This window comes from Bombyx mori, chromosome 17 (genome assembly GCF_030269925.1).
Source record: "Bombyx mori chromosome 17, ASM3026992v2".
Classification (NCBI taxonomy): domain Eukaryota; kingdom Metazoa; phylum Arthropoda; class Insecta; order Lepidoptera; family Bombycidae; genus Bombyx; species Bombyx mori.
Window position 1 is genome coordinate 210,548 of NC_085123.1, and position 22,833 is coordinate 233,380.

The 22,833-nt window shown below is 43.1% G+C and overlaps 1 long non-coding RNA gene across 1 annotated transcript; it reads left to right on the plus strand.

Annotated features, from left to right (window-relative positions):
- Positions 1-15,171: 15,171 nt before the first annotated feature.
- On the plus strand, positions 15,172-22,604 carry LOC134200401 (uncharacterized). Its single transcript, XR_009975300.1, has 2 exons — positions 15,172-16,514; positions 21,950-22,604. It is a non-coding gene; the product is annotated as an uncharacterized LOC134200401 (long non-coding RNA).
- Positions 22,605-22,833: the final 229 nt, after the last annotated feature.

A 22,833-nucleotide genomic window follows, 5' to 3' on the forward strand; every position in this document is an offset into this window, starting at 1 on the left:
CATCCTACCTATTTCTGCCGTGAAGCAGTAATGCGTTTCGTTTTGAAGGGCGGGGTATCCGTTGTACTGTTAAAAGTGAGAGCTTATCGCTCATGTCTCAACGTAGATGGCGCGATTTACGCTGTAGATTTATATGGGCTCCGGTAACAACTTAACATCAGGTAGACCATGAGCCCGTAAAATAAAAAAATAAAAATAAAATAAAAAATCGAGAATAAGGGAATACCGAAAAACCCATCGTAATTAATATCGTAAATAGGGCATATTTTATAATGAGAGTAACATTGACGACATAGTACTAGTAGGTTGCAAGATGTTGCTAGGGAATTAAGTCAATTTATTTCAGCTGAAACCGATCTTTACATACAAATGTGACTATACCGGGCTCATAATCCACAAACACATACCAACTTTTCCAAGGAAACCAATACGTACCTACTAAATGCTCACGACTTCCACGATTAAATCAAAACACTATGTATTTTCTAATAAATCTCAATATTGAACGTACACAATTTATAGCTCCAGACAATTGTTTGTGGTAGAGCGTATTGTCCATGTCAGTAGTCTAGTGGGTTTCACTATTCTGTTGATTTCTACCAGGCAACCGCGATGCTCTTCTGTCTGAACAGTGGATCAGGTGCTACGCAATATTAGTGACACTTTGAGCACATGCCTCGGAGTGGATGGCGACACACACGTCTGTGGTATCTGTGGGCTCCGGTACAACACTGCCATATGTGCTATGTGTACATTAATATGTAAAAAGGACAAAAAAAGTTGTCGAGCTCAGCAAAGCTGCAATACTGTTCTTGTTGTTTTAGTAACTTAGTATTTTTTTACTGGTGGTAGGACCTCGTGTGGGTCCGCTCGGGTAGGTACCACCACCCCGCCTATTTCTGCCGTGAAGCAGTAATGCGTTTCGGTTTGAAGGGCGGGGCAGCCGTTGTAACTATACTTGAGACCTTAGAACTTATACCTTAAGGTGGGTGGGGCATTTACGTCGAAGATGTCTATGGGCTCCAGTAAGTAGTTAACACCAAGTGCGCTGTAAGCTCGTCCACACATGTAAGCAATAAAAAAAAGTAAAGCAAAGTGTTTTAAATATCGCGTAGTTTAATATTACGTGCATTAATTTTAATATTGCAATTTATTGCATGCGTTATAAGAACCACTTAGAATATCATTTAGATAAACATTGTATGATTATATGAAAACAATATAGATGGAAAAGATTGTATTATTTAAAATGTACAAAGTCATTACTTATATTTTGTTGTTGTTATATTGACATTTATTTATTTTAAAAACCAATTTAAATAACTACGTTTTCACTTGTAATTTAAATTAAATATAAAATGAATACAATCTGAACGCTACCAGTGGCTCCCCACCTCAGGTTGGACACACCGTTACCATATGTCCATCACCATCAATAGCATATCAACATTTTCCAATATTCTATACACACTATTGAGCATGACCTACGAGACAGAGGGGTAGCCGGGCTCACGGCCCACTTTGTTGTGAGTGCTCACCGACGCACATCGACATTGGCAATGCCAGGGGCACAGCCAAGCCGCTGCCTGCCAGGACCTAAATGAAACTGCTTCTCAAGACATAAGATGCTAATCTCATTAACGGTAGTAAAACAGATGAAACTACCTTTGAAACAAGAACATGATTATTTAAGTCTGATAGCCGCGTGGTTAGCCACAGAAGTACTGGCCAACCAGTATTTCGGGAATTATGAACAACCGCATCGAGCGGATCTTTAATTATTGGTATGTATTTGTGAACACTTTGTGAGAAAATTCTATAAAGGTAAAGGTTAAAACCTAATTATTCTCCCCGCGCCGAGCTCGGTGTCGGGCGAGGCGTCCCGATACCTCTAGGGATGGGCGCGCGTCGTGTACGAGTATATTGTCGAGTAGAATAGATTGGAACACATTTTCCGTTTTATTACAATTTTAACTACCACTTGTTTAACGTGAATTTTAGCTTAGACCAACAATTTAGAAGTCCCAGAACTGGCCCAAACATTAATAAATCAGCGTTTTTCCTTTAACTTACGATTCCGAAGAGCTTACGATATTGCCTACGTTCAATCCTTTACGCTCTGACTCCAATGGGAATAGAACCTCGGCAAATTTAAGACTTTTCAGACAGGTGGGCCGAGCGTATCCACAGTGCTCACCCATGCTCAAGCTCATTGAACTACTTACTAACTGCGTATTCGTTCACAATAAATTGGTCCGTTCAGCGTGGACTGACAGTAACCTGATACTGACTTTTAGAAGTCTGGAAATATCAACACACACACAAATATGACCCAACTAAAATGAAGTAGTGTTTTATTATGCTCATGCGAAATATTAGCCACTAAACGACCATGGGATCCACTTTGATTAACGAGACGACCGTATGCTGTTAGGCAACTGAAACTTTCACAGCGATACAAATGGCGCCCTCCCTTCTCTCCGTGCTTAGCTATGCATTGACGACGGCTAGATCTTTCGCGCTACCAGTATTAACTTAATGGGAGCCAACGAAGAATTAGCTCAAAAACCACTAAATATATACTTATATATTTCCAAATTTATCGCTACTTTTCCCCATCCTTATACCGATTTATTATTTATCTGTGATTCTGTTTCCGTCTCGATAGAATTCAAGGAAGATTCATTTAAATTCATTGAAACCAACATAATCTCTTTATTTGCATTAAATATATTGTGATAATGGTTATTTTGTTAATAATGATGATTTTGAGAGCCAGTGTCGTCATGATCTTTTGTATTTTCAATTTTTTGTTATACATTACAAGATATCTTGAGAGCGCAGTTTGTTCAAGCAGCTTCAACGGGTGAGAACCAAGTAATAAGATCTTTACACGATTAGATCCGCCATCCAGAACTCTCTAAGAATCAATAATAAAAAGTACGCGACATCTGACTAAATAGTCTCTCATTCAAAATCAAATCTGACTACACATCTTAAAATCAAAAGATTCGAAAATTATATTTTAGCTCCGAACGTTTCAATGCTACAAAACAATTGAGCAATCGAGCGAAATGACGGGGAGAGCGGCCGAAGTCGCGCCTTTGAGGATTAAAGTTTAATGAGCTAAAAGATTCCTGGCTGGACACACTGACGCAGCGAACGAATGGCATTTACTACAGACCGTAGCCCTCCGCTGAGTTAATTCTACTTATTATTATGGATGTCTCATGCGCAATGTATTCAGACTAATATGATGGTATTCAATGTATTGCGCATCGGTCCTGATCATGCTTCTCGGCACGTTTGCGTGTGTATAATGCACGAAACGCATTGTTCAGCAAACGATTGAATAGTGATTCTGGATCCACCGTTTGGGCGGTGAGGTTCAATCACCGGATCATCAGGTCGCGCGCTAGAACTGGCGTGGTGTGTAATAGCTAAACACAGTAAACAATCATTTCTATCATTTTACCAACCAGGCTTACTATCCCACCAGAAGAATTCTTAAGAATATTTATATAAACAGTTGTAACACAAACGTAGCTATAAATAGCATATAACTATTTATGCTCTAACTGTTTAGCGGAGCGTGAAGTCCGTGTGTAATATGACCGATTGCTATGCCAGGCGGGCAGCTAGGAATTCTGAAATTAATAATTCATTGCGTTTTCGTGTAAAAGAGATTGAAACTGAATTTAAATTGTGCAAAGGGGAAATCGTTTTAACAATCACCTGTGGTAGCGCTCTGCGGGCTCAAGAGTTGGATGGTGGGTGGGTCATGATGATGCCGTCATTCAATTAATGATAAAAGAATTGAAGGCCTTTGACGAAGGACTATCCTCCAAATCCAGTAGCATTTAAACTTGACAATTTTGTACTTTTTGAAGCCGCCACAGTTTTTACCGAGCTGAATGGGCCCCATCTAGGATTCTCATCTGTATCAATGTTGCCAGAAACAGATGCAAGATAAAAATAAATACACTCAAACTCACTAGATCATCAAACCATGTGCCATGCAACGATTTCAGCTGTAAGTTAGATGAGTGCCTTAGCAAGCGTCAAGTTCCAAACCAGTAGTATCAACATAACTTTTTTTTTCCTACCTAAGCTGAGAGCCTTGAGAGGCTATTTCAGCGTAACCTTAACTAGTAGGTAACTAACACGAACCCTAGCAAGAGCCGTGCTTCGCAGAATCTACCACCGCGTTTCCGATCCGGTGGTAGATTCTGCGAAGTGCGGCTCTTGCTGTGTTTCGTGTTAGCAACGTCGTTAGGTTTGAGCCCCGTGTGCTCACCTACCTAACTAGAACAATACGCATATTTATGTGGACGCCCCATGTCCCACGCCCCAGCGAGCCCGCTCGGGTGGATAGCGTGGTGCTGGTTGTTTCTGACGCGGAGTACTTTTTCTGCTCCGTTCCGCTTTGAGCCGGGTTGAATACCCATTGCACAGTTGAGCCGATTTGAACCTAAATTAGCGTATCTCTTCTTAGTCGTGTCTTCGTTCTTGAAGAACGTGTATCAATTTTCGTCGTTATTTGAGTAAAGTGCCTTCAGCTGGTTCGGTTCTTGGCAACTCCAAAGGCTGAGTAGCCTTATTAGGTTCTACCAACAGCCAAGATATAGGCTGTTAAGTCTTTCGCCATCTATGTACTATATCAACCAGAACCAATGTATCTAAATCAGCCATTTCCAAAGTGGGCGATAACGCCCCCTTGAGGGCGCTGCAGGCCTAAAGGGGGGCAGTAAGAAATCAAAAAAAGGGGACGTTGGGTAGAGGCTTGGGAGGCGATTTGTAATTCCATCTAGGAGGACGCTTAGACACCGACCGAGCTCTCTGAAAAATGGGGGCGCAAAAAAAAAATTTATCCTCAAAGTGGGCAGTAGACAAAATAAGTTTGGGAGCCCCTGGTCTAAATCAACCTATCATATATTTTGTTAATTCGACATTACGTTTTTTTATTGGTAACGCAAAAATTAAGGGAAGAAGACATTGTGGTTTGTTAAATTAATTTTTATATAATACACATATTATGAATAAAGTGAATTCGGCGCGAGACTTTTTTTATGATTGGAGGAGGGGTGGGATTTGCTAACAGCTGCCCGAGCGCCTCCGAAGGAGACCTAACAAGGCGCGCGACTCTTGTTCGACGGACGTCAGGTGACATCTGCGTGCTCGGGAATTCCGATCGCGCTCGATGACATCCGAACCAGAATCCGACTTGACGTGCCAGTGTTGCACGCTACAACATCATTAAAAATTGAGATCATACGCGATTTACATCATAAAATAGACCCACTAAAAATGTTAATAGTAGGTCTTATGATCACCGATCTTCTGTATTGTAAGTACGGAGGAAACCACACAAAGCTGTGTGCTTTCATTGAACATATTATTAATTAGGAATCGCTTCACCCTTAGGAGTCGCCCAGACGAATCCGATCAACGCTATGCGGCAAGTTAGTCACGCATGGGACTTAGATTGGCCCTTTAATATTATTAATGGAAGATCAACGTCAATGTTTTCTCTATTTCGCTAAAGGCGTGGTGCTGGTGACAGACGTTAAATTTTATCAAAATAATTTAATAATTTAATAATTAAATGAACGAAAGCGTTCTGTATAGAACTTCAAGGGATTTGTTTGTGTTTGGCCTAAAATAGCACGACCCGATCTCTTTCTTTAAGTAGGTGTCGCAAAAGGCGACTAACGAATTCAGTAGAAAGTAGAGAGCTGCAAAATTTACTGGGAACTATGTTTAATAGCATATTGAGATCACCAACTAACATGTATCGGTGGTGGGCCGCATTGTAAACCCGCACTGGTGGATACCACCTTTCTGTGAAGTCATTTTTTCTGTGAAGCAATTATGTATTCAGATTAGTAGGACACGACAGCCGCTATTGTAAAAGAACTGATATCTTAACGCTATTTTAAACCGCGTCCCCTAGGCACGTTATAACTTCTCATGCAGGCCGAAAGTCTGTCTATCCAAATATGGAAAAATAGTAATAGTTTCATATAAAACTTCGTGCTAATTTATCTTCGTAATAATGAACGCTCGTGATCACTGTTTCGATTTTAGACAGAACCTCTCACGCCAAAAGTGAAACCCCGCCCTAAACATAACAACTAAAGTAGAGGATGTTGTTACTACATTAAGTAACGCGCGCTCCCAGCAAACATAATAATATACTTGAGTTACTGGTGGTGGTGGGGCGTGTGGGGACTGACTCTTATGGCCTTGCACGGGTGAGCACCATTTTGAGGCGATGAGCGATAAAAACGATATATTCATAACATCTTCGTCTGCAGCGAGCGAGCCGTCCGTCTGTCTGTCTAACGATCCCTGTCGCTCGTGAGAACATCACATCAGCGTTTTAAGGGTCGCGCAGCTTACACGAAACAGATTGAAATCATCATCATGTGTTAACAAAACAACAGACAACTGGTCGACAAAATCGCACTGTCTCCCCTGTGTCTTGAAGGGCAAAACCCTCAGAAACATATGTATATAACTAGTCAGGTCATAAGTATTGTCACACAGTAAAAACTTTTCTTTTAGAATGCTGGCCACAAAAAAGTTTATTGAATTCGAATTTCGAATTGTTCATGAAAATAAAAATGTATACTTTTAGAATTTTACTCATTTTTAAATATGGAGTGGACGCTTAAAGAAGACCGTGTTGCAGTTATTGCGTTGCATCGTTGCGGTTACGCGCCAATTCAAATTTTTAACATACTGAAAATTTTGAATATAACCAAAAGATTCGTTTATCGTTACCATCAAACGATACAATGAAGACTCTAGTGTAGATGACAGGTCAAGAAGTGGTCGCCCTCGGTCTGTTAGGACTCCAGCAGTGATAAAAGCTGTGAAGGCGCGAATTCAAAGAAATCCCAAACGTAAGCAGAAACTGTTGGCCCTTCAGATGGGGTTAAGCAGAACCACGGTGAAAAGGGTGTTAAATGAAGACTTAGGGCTTCGGGCATATCGAAGAAAAACAGGACATTGTTTGAATGCTCGTCTAATGGACCTGAGACTGAAGAGATACCGCGCTTTGTTGAAGCGGTACGCGGGAAAAAAATATCGGGAAATTCTTTTTTCGGATGAAAAAATTTTTACCGTAGAAGAGAGCTACAACAAACAAAATGATAAGGTGTACGCACACAGTAGTGAAGAAGCGAGCAACCGTATTCCGCGTGTCCAACGAGGTCATTTTCCATCCTCGCTCATGGTATGGTTGGGAGTTTCTTATTGGGGCTTAACAGAGATACATTTTTGTGAGAAAGGTGTAAAAACGAATGCAGTTGTGTATCAAAATACAGTCCTGACGAACCTTGTGGAACCTGTTTCTCATACCATGTTCAATAACAGGCACTGGGCATTCCAACAAGATTCGGCGCCAGCTCATAGAGCGAAGAGCACACAAGACTGGCTGGCGGTGCGTGAAATCGACTTCATCCGGCACGAAGACTGGCCCTCCTCCAGTCCAGATTTGAATCCGTTAGATTACAAGATATGGCAACACTTGGAGGAAAAGGCGTGCTCAAAGCCTCATCCCAATTTGGAGTCACTCAAGACATCCTTGATTAAGGCAGCCGCCGATATTGACATGGACTTCGTTCGTGCTGCGATAGACGACTGGCCGCGCAGATTGAAGGCCTGTATTCAAAGCACGGAGGTCATTTTGAATAAACTTTAGTGTCATAAGAATCTATGTTTTGTTAAGTTCATTTTGGTATATGAATGGTTACATAATGAATAAACTTGTTTTAATTATTTTACATTAAACATGTGACAGAATTTATGACCTGACTAGGTATATATACTTAGTCTGGCCATAAATACTGTTACAATAAAAAATAAAAATAAATCTATTGCAAATAACATTTATTACTTTTACAGTGTGTTAGTTTAATACATAAATATAAAACGTCCTTTAAACGTTGAGGCCAGTTATCAATAGAAGCACGCACTCTTTCCATGGGAAAAATTTTCACTGCCAATCGTACGGATTGTTTTAGGGACTCCAAATTATCATGGCGTTTAGAGCAAGCCGTACTCTCTAAAACTGACCATAAATCATAATCCAGCGGATTAAGATCGGGACTACACGACGGCCAGTTTCAGCTCTGATGAAGTCCGAAACGTTCGTTTCCAACCAAGACTGCGTAGACCGTGCTTTATGACCTGGCGCCGAGTATTGCTGGAAGGACCATTCTTGATTATTGAACATGGTGTTGTTAAGGGGCTTCACTATCTTCTCAAGAATGGTATCTTGATACACTTGTGTCGATGTTTTGATACCTTTTTCACAAAAGTATGGCTCAGTCACTTCTTCATAGCTAATACCCCACCAAACCATCATTGAAGTCGGATAGTGCCCACGTTGCACTCTGTCGACTAATTGGGAAACTTCCTTAGAGCTTTGAGCATAAATACGGTCATTTTGTTTGTTAAAATGTTTGTTTGTAAAAAAATTTGCAATTGAGCAATTGCAAAAATTTTTTCATCCGTAAACAAAATTTTTCTATGACCTACCTCCCTTTGCGTACCGCTTCAGTACTTCGTTGTTTTGATTTTACCACCCTATTCTCTTTTAAATTATCAGTTAAGAAATGACCAGTACGTCTCTTATAGGCTGCAACTCTTAAGTCATCTTTTAAAATACGCAACATGGTTCTAGGTGCTATCTTCATCTCCCGAGATAAAATCTTATGCTTTCGGACAGGATTTCTTCGAATTCTTTTCCTTACGGCTTTGACCACCTTTTTCGTACGAACACTACGTTGACGGCCAGATCTTTTTCTGTCACAAACAGAGGAGGTCTCATTGCACCTATTAATAGCCCGGTACACAAACATTTTACTAATACCAAGCGTATGGAGAGTTTTAAAAATTGCATTTGGCTCCATACCTACTTTGTGTAATGCAATCACAGCGATTCGGTTCTCTTTATCACCCACGCCATTTTAATATCGCAAAATATTGTACAATGTATTGGCGCCAAAATGAGAAAACTCAATGAGCAATCATATAAAAATGACAGATTCCAAATTCAAATGTAATATTTTGTTTATTTTTAATTGTAACAGTATTTATGGCCAGACTAAGTAATGCTCCTAAACGGACTTTACTAACAAATTGTACCGGAAGTTTCTCAAACAAAAAACAAAGTTCGTTACTCGTTCGTTAAAAACTACGTTATTAGAAAGTTTACATACAATAATCTGTACAGGTTAACTTCACTGATGTGTATTAAGTACATATTATTATGGCGTATGCAGTATGTCGCGTGTCGGTTATTTTATGCTACCTATAGTTATTAATAATTCGGTGTGCATTAGATAACTATTTTGTATTTTATAATATAAGACACTGAATCAGGAAATCATGTACTAAAACAAAAAAATCCTATCGTTATAGATTATATCACCGAAACTGAACTGCTAACGAGGGTTTACCAATTAATAACATGATTAATACGGGTACAGTTTTCGGATTTAAAAATTATCAAAAAAACCGACCCAATAAATCAGTCAGCCCCTGGCCCTTAGCGACGCAGCGCGTTGATGATCGCCTATTAATCAAATTTTACTCTTTTATAAATTATGGAAGGCTTTTATTTTGACGGTAACAAAAGCAGATTATGTTATGAACGGATTTAAGTGCGCCCTAATGTGTTGCACTTTCCTTTTTTTTTCAGCTGCTGTAAGTTATTATAAAGAGCACTTTCCTGCTGATAACCACGTTCTTGTGAAATCTCGCTTAAAACGTAATCTTCTTAGTTTCCTCAACTCCGCCGGTTGCTACCACGGCGTTTTTAAGGAAATGAGTCGTATGGTTCTCTGCGGTTCGACGTGATATAATTAGTCATTTTTTAAGAATATAATCATACTTGTAACTTATTATTGTTTAGATAAGTGAACGAGCTTGTAGTTCTCCCGACGTGTAGTGGTCGCCGGTGTTCATAAAAAGCACGGCGTGGATACGGGCATCGACCATGAGCCAAGGTCGGAGTTTTAATAGTAATGTTCAACTTGTCCCGCCCTTCAAATTGAAACACACGGTGGCAGGATAGTGGTATATTCAAATGTGGATTTAAAATACGACCGCCCAAGTAGGTAAATATCGGCTGGTGACTGCAGTACGCTGGTAGAATACTCAGAGAACGCTACTCCCCATTCATCCCCGTTAATCCCTTAGTGGCTTTCTATGACACCCACATCAAGGGAAGGGGCGGTGCTGTTCTAAGACACTACACTACACAGTCAAGGAATAATATGAATATGACTAAAAGATTGTCCGCGTCGCCACTGTCAAATCACGATCCATGGTGAAGTGACCGAGCCCTAAACACACGGATACGAATATTGTTTGATTTATTCTTCGGCAGCTCAATTCTTTATGCAGGCGACCGTACTTGGGATCTAGATAGCGGCACTCCAATAACACCGGTAGGGCTGCCATGTGACCAATTACGACAAGACATTCAACAATCCTCTATATGTATGTAGAATTAGGGATCGCAGCGCATAAAATAACACTTCTACTGTTCCAAAATCATCTGTTATAATAATAATTTAAAAATTAATTAACACTTTTATTACGCCTTGCTCATTTTTTAACCCTCTTTGCCATTTTCCTTTTCTCTGTCTATCTGTCTGTCATTCTCTTCTCTCTTTCTTTCCGTTTTCTCTCATTCACGACTTAACGCTCCGTTCCACACTCTTTTCTCGCTTCAAGAAGATCCGATTACTAACGAGCAGCCTTCGTGTCATATCTGTAACGCTTTTATAGTCGATACGACATCCCTAGACTTATCGAGAACATTCCTGACAGGTCGAGTAGTTTCGATATGTGTTTCCGCTATTTGATAATAGATGGCGATGTACTTCTCGAGCGTTCTCGATTTTACTAGTTCTTTTGGTATTCGTTTCTGCTATTCGGCGATAGATGGCGTTGCTGCTACCGGCGTAACACTATTTAAGTTTTTATTAATTTTACTTATTTATTAAATCAGAACATACACATAGTTGTTTTGCGGTCAATAGAGGTAGGACGGTGCAACAAACCCATCGACAGTAACTACTAGCAGTATCAAAAACCATTAGGTTTCAATCAGTTTTTTTTTATATGTATATCATGTTCCTTAATAGTGAATTCGTGAAAGTATGCGAGATCGGTACTTGTCCAAAGTTCGAACCATGAAATACCATAATGTCATGTTTGTCATACATTTCATTTTGGGTAACACACAGGTTTTTTTCTTTTTTTTTTTCTTTTTTTATTGCTTAAATTGATGGACGAGCTTACAGCCCACCTGGTGTTAAGTGGTTACTGGAGCCCATAGACATCTACAACTTAAATGCGCCACACACCTTGAGATATAAATTCTAAGGTCTCAGTATAGTCATAACGGCTGCCCCACCCTTTAAACCGAAACGCATTACTACTTCACGGCAGAAATAGGCGGGCGGTGGTACCTACCCGTGTGGACTCACAAGAGGTCCTACCACCAGTAATTATGCAAATTATAGTTTTGCGGGTTTGATTTTTATTACACGATGTTATTCCTTACCGTGGAAGTCAATCGTGAACATTTGTTAAGTACGTATTTCATTAGAAAAATTGGTACCCGCCTGCGGGATTCGAACCCCGGTGCATCGCTCGATACGAATGCACCGGACGTCTTATCCTTTAGGCCACGTCGACTTCAAGTTCAAAGAACTAACTATATTTTGAATGTATTTTTATTCATTTTATTGTTTAGAGACTTGAGCAAATTTATAGCTCACCGGGCGTAATGTGGTTGGCGAAGTCTATAGAAGTACAGACATTAACCACGTAAATGCGGCCACCCACTGCGAGACATGGGCTCTAACTCTCAATTCTGTAGTGTAATGGCTGCATCACTCCTCAAACCAGAAAACATTACTACTCCGCGGCAGAAGAGATGGGGTGGTATTAATTGATACTCCCCTTTATATTAATATTCACTTTGCGATATATGTATATACATAGTTGGTAACCTCATTCTGTATGCTCCATGTGCCCATCTGTACAACAGACAGAACAGAATTTAAAAATGTCTCAACCCTATGAGACACTATATTTGTTTGAATAAGAGCACCGATCTGGACGGCCTGCGAACTTGTTATGGGCTATTGTCGAGTTATTTCTCACATAGAATAGCCTTTTACGGGAAAACAGTATTGAAGTATCTCAGTAAGAGCGACATGGCAAACTGAACATATGATTGTTGATTGTCTGTACGTAATTGATTTGTAATAACTGAAGTCAGAAAATCTTACTAGATCAAAGCAGGTGTCTATATCTTCCAGTTGCCAATCCTATGCTCCTGTGAAAAGTTATTAACAAATGAATGGTGCGTAACCAAAGGACGCAATGTTTATGTACCGTAACGCCGTACCCTAACGCTATGGGACCATGTCTTTGTTGTCCACGGCCATGTCGTCGGCAGATCTTCTTTACTAATATTATAAAGAGGAAAGATTTGTTTGTTTGTTTGTTTCGAATAGGCTCCGAAACTACTGGAACGATTTGAAAAATTATTTTTCCATTAGAAGCCGACATTGTCCCTGATGAACATAGGCTACTTTTTAAAAAAAAAAAAAAATATTTTATTTTTTTGGTTTCATGTGTGTTTTAATGTTTCCGAAGCGAAGCGAGGGCGGGCCGCTAGTAATATATATTTTTACAAAAATAACGGATATTTTAATTTAAAAAATATACTATGTTGAGGGCGTAATATGGCTAAATATCAAGTTTAGAACGCATTTTACATTTGTTTAACGATCGGCAGGGCGTAGCTCTGTATGGTAAGTCCGCACCCGTGCGGTACAGATATCCTGTCAAATTTATTCCGTGAACCATTCGTGCGTTCTACAATATATGGGATAAAAGTTATCAAAATGGGATTTAAACTTCGATAATTCAGTGATATCTGTTGTGCGAGCGCAGATCGAGGGCGCAGTTTTTTTTTTTTTTTTTATTGCCGTAAGCAGACTAGCATACGGCCCACCTGATGGTGAGTGGTTACCGTCGCTCATGGACGTCAGCAATGCAAGGGGGAAGAGTCAAGCCGCTGCCTACCGTTTAATACTCTCCACAAGCCTCGTTTGAAGAAGGACATGTCATAGCGCTCAGGAAACACCGTGGAGGGGAGCTCATTCCATAGCCGGATGGTATGTGGCAAAAAAGACCTCTGGAAACGCACTGTGGATGAACGTAGTGGCTCCAGGTAGTATGCATGAACTCTACTCCGGTGGCGGACGGTGCGATGGTAAAAGCGAGATGCCGGTATCATCTCGAACAATTCCTCAGAGCACTCCCCATGGAACATACGGTACAGAATACAGAGGGAACCGAAGTCCCTCCGCAGACCCAGAGGTTCCAGTGGGACGATAACAAGTCGGAATTTTAAGACTGCACTCATACATCCGGAATTCCTCTCTCTGAATTCATATGGTTCATTCAGAAAGCCCCGAATTGCATACAATTCAATTATGCTTTACAGACATTCTGATTTTTTCAGATTATGATTTTCTCAGATCGATCTGTAAGAATGATACTGACGAGTGTTCTGAATTCCGGATCGGAATGTTTAAGATTATGATTTCAGAACGCGCGTGTTCCGTACATTCGAACACACGAGCACACACACGTCGGGATCAGGTTTTGAATTATTTCTGATTTTATCCCCCAGCAAACATAGTAATTCATTAAATGATGCTACTGACTTCTGTAGTGATAAAAAAAATCTGCCTGTGTGAAAAATGTAGAACTGACTTTCCCTTACTCTGTTCTCATTAAGAGGATGAATCTAGTATATTCGTTTCCCTTTTTTTTTTATTACTATTTAAAGCTAAAAGTAGTGCGATGAGTATTAATTCCTCTTCCATATCCAAGACGTTTGCCTGAGCTAAAAACCACGAGACTACTGATTTATCTGCAGTTTTAAGATATATTGTGTGAGGTCGCTTGTCATTGGCGCGGAATTCATTTTTGAATTCCGGATATATGAGTCCAGCCTAACTGATTTATTTCCTGATTTATTTGAGTCTTGCCTATTTCTGCTGTGAAGCAGTAATGCGTTCCGGTTTGAAGGGTGGGGCAGCTGTTGTAACGTAGGCCTTAGAACTTAAATTATATCTCAAGGTGGGTGGCGGCATTTAGGTTGTAGATGTCTATGGGCTCCAGTAACCACTTAATAGCAGGTGGGCTGTGAGCCCGTCCACCAATCTAAGAAATAGAAAAACTATGGTCTCAAAAACTGATTTTATTACAAACGTGCTAAATTAATATGTAACGCTACAAGTGTTATATTTCATAAATGTTAAATGTTAATGATAAATGTTACAGTCACGAGGACTGAACCCGACTTCCGCGGGAACAGGTTTGTTATGCAACTATTGTTACCGCTCAAATGCAAAATTATGCAAACTATATGTATACTTGGTAAATTGTTCGGTCATGTTACACTGAATACCTATGGTCTTCGATAAACACTACTATTCCCTACTGTTAAGCTGGGCCGTGAGTCTATTCTAGATAACGACTGAGTTTAGTTGTTTGCAAGGAAATATAAATAAATAAAAGAGCTGATTTCGTAAGAGAGTTTGTGAAACCAGCCCGAGGGCCCGTTTATTTTCTAAGTTGAAACGCTTTATTATTTAGAGGGATTCTGGCTGCTCATAAATCTGCATTGTGATCAGATATTCTACAAGTTCGTAAGCCCCGGCTTTAAGGTACGACAGGCGAATAGCTGAGGTGGGAAGTCGGTGGTGGCTTTTGCGGTCGGTAACAGGATTTAGCACTTAGCTTTTGATGCAAAAGTTGAAATATCATGGATGTTTAATGTTTTCATTGCACATTATTTACTGAGAAAGCCTGAATGACCACGACGACTGTATTCAGAGATCTTACTGGTCACCAGTATTCGTCTCTGAATTAAACTTCCCTTCGTGATATTTCTGAGCGTTACGACAAGTGCTTCTTCAACCGGAACTTGAGGAGAGTACTGTGTGACTGAGAGCGGCCTGGCTGCTACTAGCGTCCAAGAACAACGATGACCATTCATCATCACGTGGGCTATATACTCGTCTGTTACTATCATCATAAGTCGTATTACGGACATCTATGTCTTATTATATGATAGCTTTCAGGATGACAGGATCAGGTCAGCTCATAGCATAGCATCAAACTAGCCAACTCACGCACTGTCTCGACTGCCTTCAACGCGATGTGTTATTCGACCTCTCCATATTTTATGTCTTCTTGGCCATAGCTAACGGTGTTATTTTCCGAGAACATAAATAATCTCCTAGTTTTATTTTATTTTTTTATTGCTTATTTGGGTGGACGAGCTCACAACCTACCTGGTGTTAAGTGGTTACTGGAGCCCATAGACATCTACAACGTAAATGTGCCACCCACCTTGAGATATAAGTTCTAAGGTCTCAATTATAGTTTCAACGGCTGCCCTACCCATCAAACCGAAACGCATTATTGCTTCACGGCAGAAATAGGCAGGGTGGTGGTACTTACCCGCGCGAACTCACAAAAGGTCCTACTACCAGTAAGCACCAGTAGTTACCAAAAAATCTGGATTAATGTGTTCCCTACATTCATTACAAAATTAAATTTTACCTTTAAGCTTTTATATCCGCACTACACGTACCTACGTATGCAAATTTACAGACGCTAAGCCTTACAGGGCTTTCACAAAGAAGTTCAAAGTTAAACCTGTCCAATAACTTCAGCTCTTATATAACCTTCATTTAAACTGTCAACACAGAGCTATCGAGTTCGGTAGCGCTGCGGAAGCGATTTCTATTGTCTACGATGAGTCAACTTTCTACGTTGTGTTGAACCGTTCTATGGAAAACGTTGTAAGAACCACATGACTAGCCCGTCGTGCTCTCAAGCTTCGATTGCAGTTACCGCTGCTTCAGGGAATCGGAAAATTTTGTTAAATTGCTGCAGAAACTAACTGGGAACCAAATCAAAGCATTTTGGGCAGCAAACTGGAGTGCATCATTGTTTGCAACTTCAACAGATATCTTCACAGGTCATGTTTTCAGAATATGGTAGCGCTGATTAGCCGACAAACACGTCTCTTCCCGAACTAGACAGAGCATACACAAAGAGTTTTTAACTAGTGTTTATGTGCAGATGAACTGTACTGTCTCTAGGAGGACGTTACTTAACTAGTACAACTTGGAACGGAAAAAAAAACTGGTAAAATAAATTCAGAAATCTACATTTAAAATAAAGTGTTCCGCGCTGTCGCCCACCGTGATAAGGTGTAATACAAATTCGAACAACAATAAATTCAGCTGAGATCCGTTGGAGGCGTGTCGTGAATACAGGACCCTCCAGATGAAAGATCACCAAGAATAATGGCAGATCTTATCTTGATTCTTACGCACAAAAAATTCCGATAATATTTCACGGAACTTACGTCGTGAGGGTTCTTCGGTCTGGTAGGTGTTTGTAATGACTCATTTTTTTTTTATATTTCTCAATTTAACAGCTTTACCAGTGGCTTGAAATAAAGAGTTGGTTGAATAACTTAACAGAATTGCAATATAGTATATCCGTAATGATACTTTTTTTTTTTTTTTTTTTTTATGATTGAAGGATTACTGGTGGCCCGGAGGCCTTTCCAGTTTCACCAGGACAGGTGGGCGAGCAAAGGCTCAGCCAGGAGGGGTGGGATTTGCTAACAGCTACCCGAGCGCCTCCGAAGGAGACCTAACAACTCAAGAGTAGCTGCTTCGCGAATGAATCTACTACCGGATCGGAATCGCGACCCGCTGAGAAGATCCGGCGAGAAACTCAGCGAGCTGATTCATGGGTTAGGTTGCACGGCGAACTCTTTGTCGAGTTCGACGAGTACGGTTACCGAGGTCCCTAAGCCTGCTCCTAGAGCTGAAGGCGTCTAGTGCAAAGGTTATTGGATCTGATGGATCCGTAAGGACGTGTCTAGGGCGTCGACGGTGACTGGCTCCTGCATGATCAGAATTCGGGGAGTAGTCAGCGGCGGCTACGATAAGGCGATTATCATGACGCATAGCCTTATCGAAGTACCGTTCCGACGCTGACTTCATGTATTTCTGTATAGATTCGAGGCCCAGGTCGTCGTGTAGGTCAACGTTCCTCACGAACCACGGAGCTCCGACGGCTAACCTGCAAAAGCGGGATTGTAGAGATTGAAGGGTGTCTATGTGTGTGCGGGCCGCGTGAGCGAACACCACACTCGCGTAAGTCATGACGGGCCTTATGCAAGTTTTGTAAAGTGTCACCTTGTTCCGAAGGGACATTTTACTCCGCTTACAGATCATGGGGTAGAGTCTACCGAGAATAAACGCGGCACGGTCACGGACTGATTTTATATGCGGGCGGAATGTCATCGATGCATCCAGGGTAACGCCCAGGTACTTGACCTTCCTGGCCCAGGGTATGGATTGACTAAAGAGAGTAATCGGGGGTGTGAGATTCCTCCTCCTAATACGGGAGGAAATCCGTGTGGAGCTTCCCCTCTGAAATAGCACCGCAGTACTTTTCGCTGGGTTGATGTCTATGCGCCATTTTCGGAACCACTGTCCTAGGGCTAGGGCTGCGCTCTGAAGCTTCTTCGCGATTAGGGACTTGTTTCTACTGGAATAGTAAACAGTCGTGTCGTCGGCGAATAAAGCTAAATGGGTCGGCGGCGACCGGGGAATATCGTTAACGAATAAGCTAAATAGGAGGGGTGAGAGGACAGAGCCTTGCGGGACTCCAGCTGTAAGAGGTCGTGGGGAGGAGCGGGTTCCCTCGACTCGATATCGAAAAGAGCGGTTCGACAAGAAGTCCCGTATGATGAGCACGAGACTATCCGGCACACCCATGTTGAATAGTTTGAAAATCAAACCGTTGTGCCAGACTTTGTCGAACGCTTTTGCGACGTCGAAGAAGAGAGCTCCCGTGTATAACGGTTTTGGTCGATTAAGCCCTACAAGAATGTGCTCCGTGAGGCGGTGCACCTGTTGAACGCATGAGTGATTTGTACGGAATCCGAGTTGTTCATCGATGAGAATGCCCTTGGATGAGACGAAGTCTCTGAGGCGTTTGTAGAGCAGACGCTCATACAGTTTGCCTAGAGACATGAGGAGGCTGATCGGGCGGTAGCTCGTCGGATGATTTTTTGGTTTACCGGGTTTATGTATGCCGATAACGTCCGCTTCTTTCCACACCGCGGGAAAGATACAGTTCGCCATAGCGGCATTGAAAATAGATGCCAACATCACGATGAGTTCGACGGGTAGAAGTTTAATAACGCGGTTGGATATACCGTCGGAACCGGGAGCCTTGCGAGGACGTAGGTCTTTGATCAAGTCTTTAACTTCCATCGGGGTGACGGGTGGTAACGCATCCGAGGGTGGCAAGGAGGCTCTGCGTTCTACCTCACTGTCTACTAATTCTACATGAACAGGGTCCACGGATTGAGTGCTGGGCGTACACTGGGTTTGCAATGTATCGGCCAGCAGCTCTGCTTTTTCGTCATCATCGAACGCCGTGAGTCGGCCTGAGGGGCCTACGAGAGGGGGCATAGTTACTACTGTATCCGATTTGAGAGTACGAGCTAAGCGGTAGTAAGACCTTTGGGAGGGCGCGAGTCCTTCTAAGAAATCAGACCATCTGGCATCTCGGACTTCGGCGATGCGAGACTTTACGTCGCGTTGTAGGGCACGCATTCGAATACGATTTTCCGCGGTAGGATACCTGTCGTAGGCGCGTATCGAAGCGTTCTTAGCTCTAAGGAGTTCCCTAATATCGTCGGACAATTTGAAGCGGTGAAGGAAGTCCTCCGCTACAACTTGTTTCGATGATCTATCTAATGTCGAGGTGATGTGTGACGTTAAGATGTCTATGGCTTCAGCGGTATCCTGAGGAGACGGGGTAGAGTCCGGGTTAAACGGGAGCAATGGTGGATCAGATTCAGCCAGGCTAATGCCCAGCGTGTGCCAATCAACCACAGTCCTCGTGACGGGAACGGAATCGGGAGCGCGACCGAGCTTCATAACGACGGGACGGTGGTCTGAATCTAACTCTGAAACTACTTCGATCGAGTGTAAGCGCAGAGTTACGTTTTTTAATAATGCTATGTCGAGTATATCCGGGCGATGCGCGATATTTAGCGGGTAGTGAGTCGGTGTTAGCGGAGCGACGATATCGAAGGCGAGATCATCGACTAACGCGTCAAGCCGCCTGCCATTCGGGGTTGTGGTGTGTGAGTTCCACCTGATGTGTTTACAATTTAGGTCGCCCGCCAGAATGACAGAGCTCCCCATGCCGAGCAGCGCCTCGATATCACTGCTTAGAACGATCTTATCCGGTGGAAGATAAACGGACGCGATAACGATCGGCGCGTGTCCCGTGAGTGAGATTCGGCACACTGATGCTTCGATATTAGCGAGCGCGGGAGGATCGAGCGGGATGCAATGCAGGGCTCTTCTATAGTAAATGACGGTACCACCACCACGAGCAGAGAGCCTGTCGTTCCTGACCATGTTATAGTTCGCGATTTTAGGGTCACGGCGTGCGGGCTTAAGTAGGGTCTCCTGCACTAAAAAGATATCAATTTGATGGTCACGCAAAAAGTCAGAAACCTGATCACGTTGATTTGCGAGACCGTAAGCGTTAAAAAATCCTATCGTTACGGATAGGGGCTTTATTCTACTTATATACGCCATTGATTACCGGCGGAGTGAGGGGAGGACGTACGTATTTAATGACGCGTATACGTCGGCGTATTCTTGCACAACGGCGATAAAGTGTTGTGCAGTGGAGGCAGCGCGAATGGCGTCGCCCAAAGCGTTAACGCGCTCAAAGTTGATCGACTGAAAGAAGTCGATCGCTAAAGCGAGATTGTCGGACGCGGTCGGAGGGCAAGTCGCGGGAGAGGGACGAGTCGCGGGGGTGGGACGAATCGCGGAGGAGGGAGTTGTAGCCGTGTTCATGTACGGCAGCGGTTTCGCCCAGGCCGAGACACTGGGCACCGGCGCCGGAACGAACGCTGGCTTAGCCTGCGACACAGAGGGTGCCGAGGCTTTGATGTCTGGGCCGGAAGCTCGGAGGCGGTTTTGGCGGGCGACGCGGCGATTTATTTTCGGGGCTCGGGGGCATCCGCGGTAATTTGCGGGGTGACCCTGTGTTCGACACAGGACGCAACTAGGCGGTTCCGTCGCGGTTTTTTGATCGCGAGTGCATAGGGCCGTGGCGTGATCGCCTAAGCACTTGACGCATCGGGGGCGCGCGTGACAGTTACGGGAAGAATGCCCGTATAATTGGCAGTTATGGCACTGGCTAGGTGTGCCTTTCTTGTGTGGGGTTTCGACTGCGATTCCGGAAAGGCTACAGACCGTTCGGATGTTAAATATTTGCTTACCCTCGGGGGTAGGCTGGAGGGCGACGAGAACCATATTATATGGCTCCCTTCCGCGGCCTGTGTGCATGCGGTGTACGGAGTTAACCGGTAGGCCTTGTTCGAGAAGGTCGGCCTTGACGAGCTCGGCATCCAACTCTTTAGGGATGCCACGTATAACGGCACGGAGTTCGCGCTCCTCCTGGAGCGTATACGTGTGGAAACTTATACGCTCCTTACGGAGGTAAGAGGAGAGGGCCCTATGGTCGTCGGGTGTTCTAACCTTAATTTGAATGCCGTTCGCGAGGTTACGGGCATTCGTGAAATTGATATTTTTGGCCTTAAGGGCCAGGGAAACTCGTTCCCAAGCTGCCTTCTCTTGAAGGATTACCGGGGGAGGGGTCTGGGTTTTATTTTGTGCCACCGGACGCGGCGACGGAGTGGCACGGGCTGGAGGCGCAACGGGAGTCTGAGGGCGGGGGCGCGACGCGTTCGCGGCTTTGCTAATTTTAGCGGCCGCGGGAGCTCGAGACTCCGCGGCACGCTTCTTACCCTTTTGCACCAGGGTGAATCCATCCGTCGATGAGACGGGGGCAAGGTCGACCTCCATCTCCGAGTCAGAGTCGGAGGACGAGCAGGCGGGCGCAGGTGACCTACGAGTAGGTGTTTTGGAGGGCGCGACGGAGGCCGCGGATGATCGCGCTGCTGGAATGGTGACCACGGCGGACGACGCAGCAGTTTTACTCGCCAGTATAGGCGACGCGGGAACGGCAGGCACGACGGAGGCTGCGGTGCTCGATGCAGAAGCTTTGCACGCATGTACAGGCGACGCAGGAGCAGCGAGCTCGGCGGAGTCCACGAGAGGGCTCGCGGTGTGATCGGCCTTGAAGGCCTGAAACTCGGAAGTGAGCTTTGGGTAGCGAAGCCGGAGAAATTCCGCAAATACAGCGTCCATGATGTCTACGTGCCCAGGTGGGGCTACCCTGGGTCTTAGAAAACACTCGCCTTGCGGCGAGGCCCCAACTTCTCGGACCTGAGCGGTTCTATTGAACACAGGTGGCGATGCGGCACGATTACTACAGGACAAAGAAAAAACACAACAAAACGGAAATAACAAAAAGAAACAACACAATTAAGCACTTCCAGGAAGACAGTTTGTCGGCAGATGTACCACGAACACAGAAATAACAAAAGGAAACAAAACAAATAAAAACTTCCAGGAAAAACACTTGGTCGGCAGATGTACCACGAACACAGGCCGCGCGGACAATGGCCGGGCTAACAAAAGCCGGGCGAACAAAGGCCGGGCGATCGAGTGGTCGATGAGCACGTCCGCGCGTGACGGGTGCCTCTATCGGAATCGTAATGATACTAAAATATAAACTGAATAAAATAATATTGTGAACACCTTGTGGCGAAGACGTAAGTAAATTGTGGATTTCGTAATCTAGTGTATCGATTACTCATAATCGCCATAATTAAAACGAATTGAATTTATTGTTTTTGAAATAGACAAGCAAAATCCACGTGATGGTAGGTGCACGATGGTACAACAGCAATGCCAGTGGCACAGCCAAGCCGTTGCCTACTCCGAAGACTGTCCTCATTAAGCTTTGTTTCGAGTAAGACATGTCGTGGCGCTCAGGAAAACATGTATGCAAATGAAATTAAAAACGAAAGCTGGATACTTAATGTGTGTATAAGCACACACAAAATATGAGTATGAAACGAACTTTAACCGTAACGACTTTGACGCAGTCTTATAAGAATGAGGAAGGTAGATACCGAATAACTCTAACCAAAGTTACTTGTTGAAGATAATAGGATTGTAACGAGTCTCAAGGTACCGCTTCCATCAGATTAGATACGTTCGATGAAACACTTCAGTCTCGTTCCGTGGATATTATTTGTTTTGTTGTGTTATTGGCTTTACTTATATTGGCTCTTAACACGGTTGGTAGTTTGCTATGTAAAATTTGTACAAAACATCTGAAATGTTTAGGCTTCCCGTTTCATGACTCTGAAGGTTTTCTTTATATTCCGCTTCTTTAGCATGACGAGTACTTCGGTAACAAACAAAATATACCATATTTGAAAACCAATGACTTCTCTTATGAAGTATTTGTATTTCTAAATTAAACAACATTAATAAAACCTTTAAAGATCACTTGACATATTATTATCCTCGACATAAATATACCAGAATCTGGATGAAAAGAGCACTGCTTGGTGTTACTCTTGGTATTACACATAAATAATAAATCCTTGAAATACCTAAATGTGCTCTGAGAAAGGTCAGTTAGGGTAGTAACGGTGAGCGTAAGTTGTATCTTTACGGAGTTTTGACCCGTCGGGGATGTGGCGGACAGAAATTTGAATCTTGGTGTTAGTCCTCG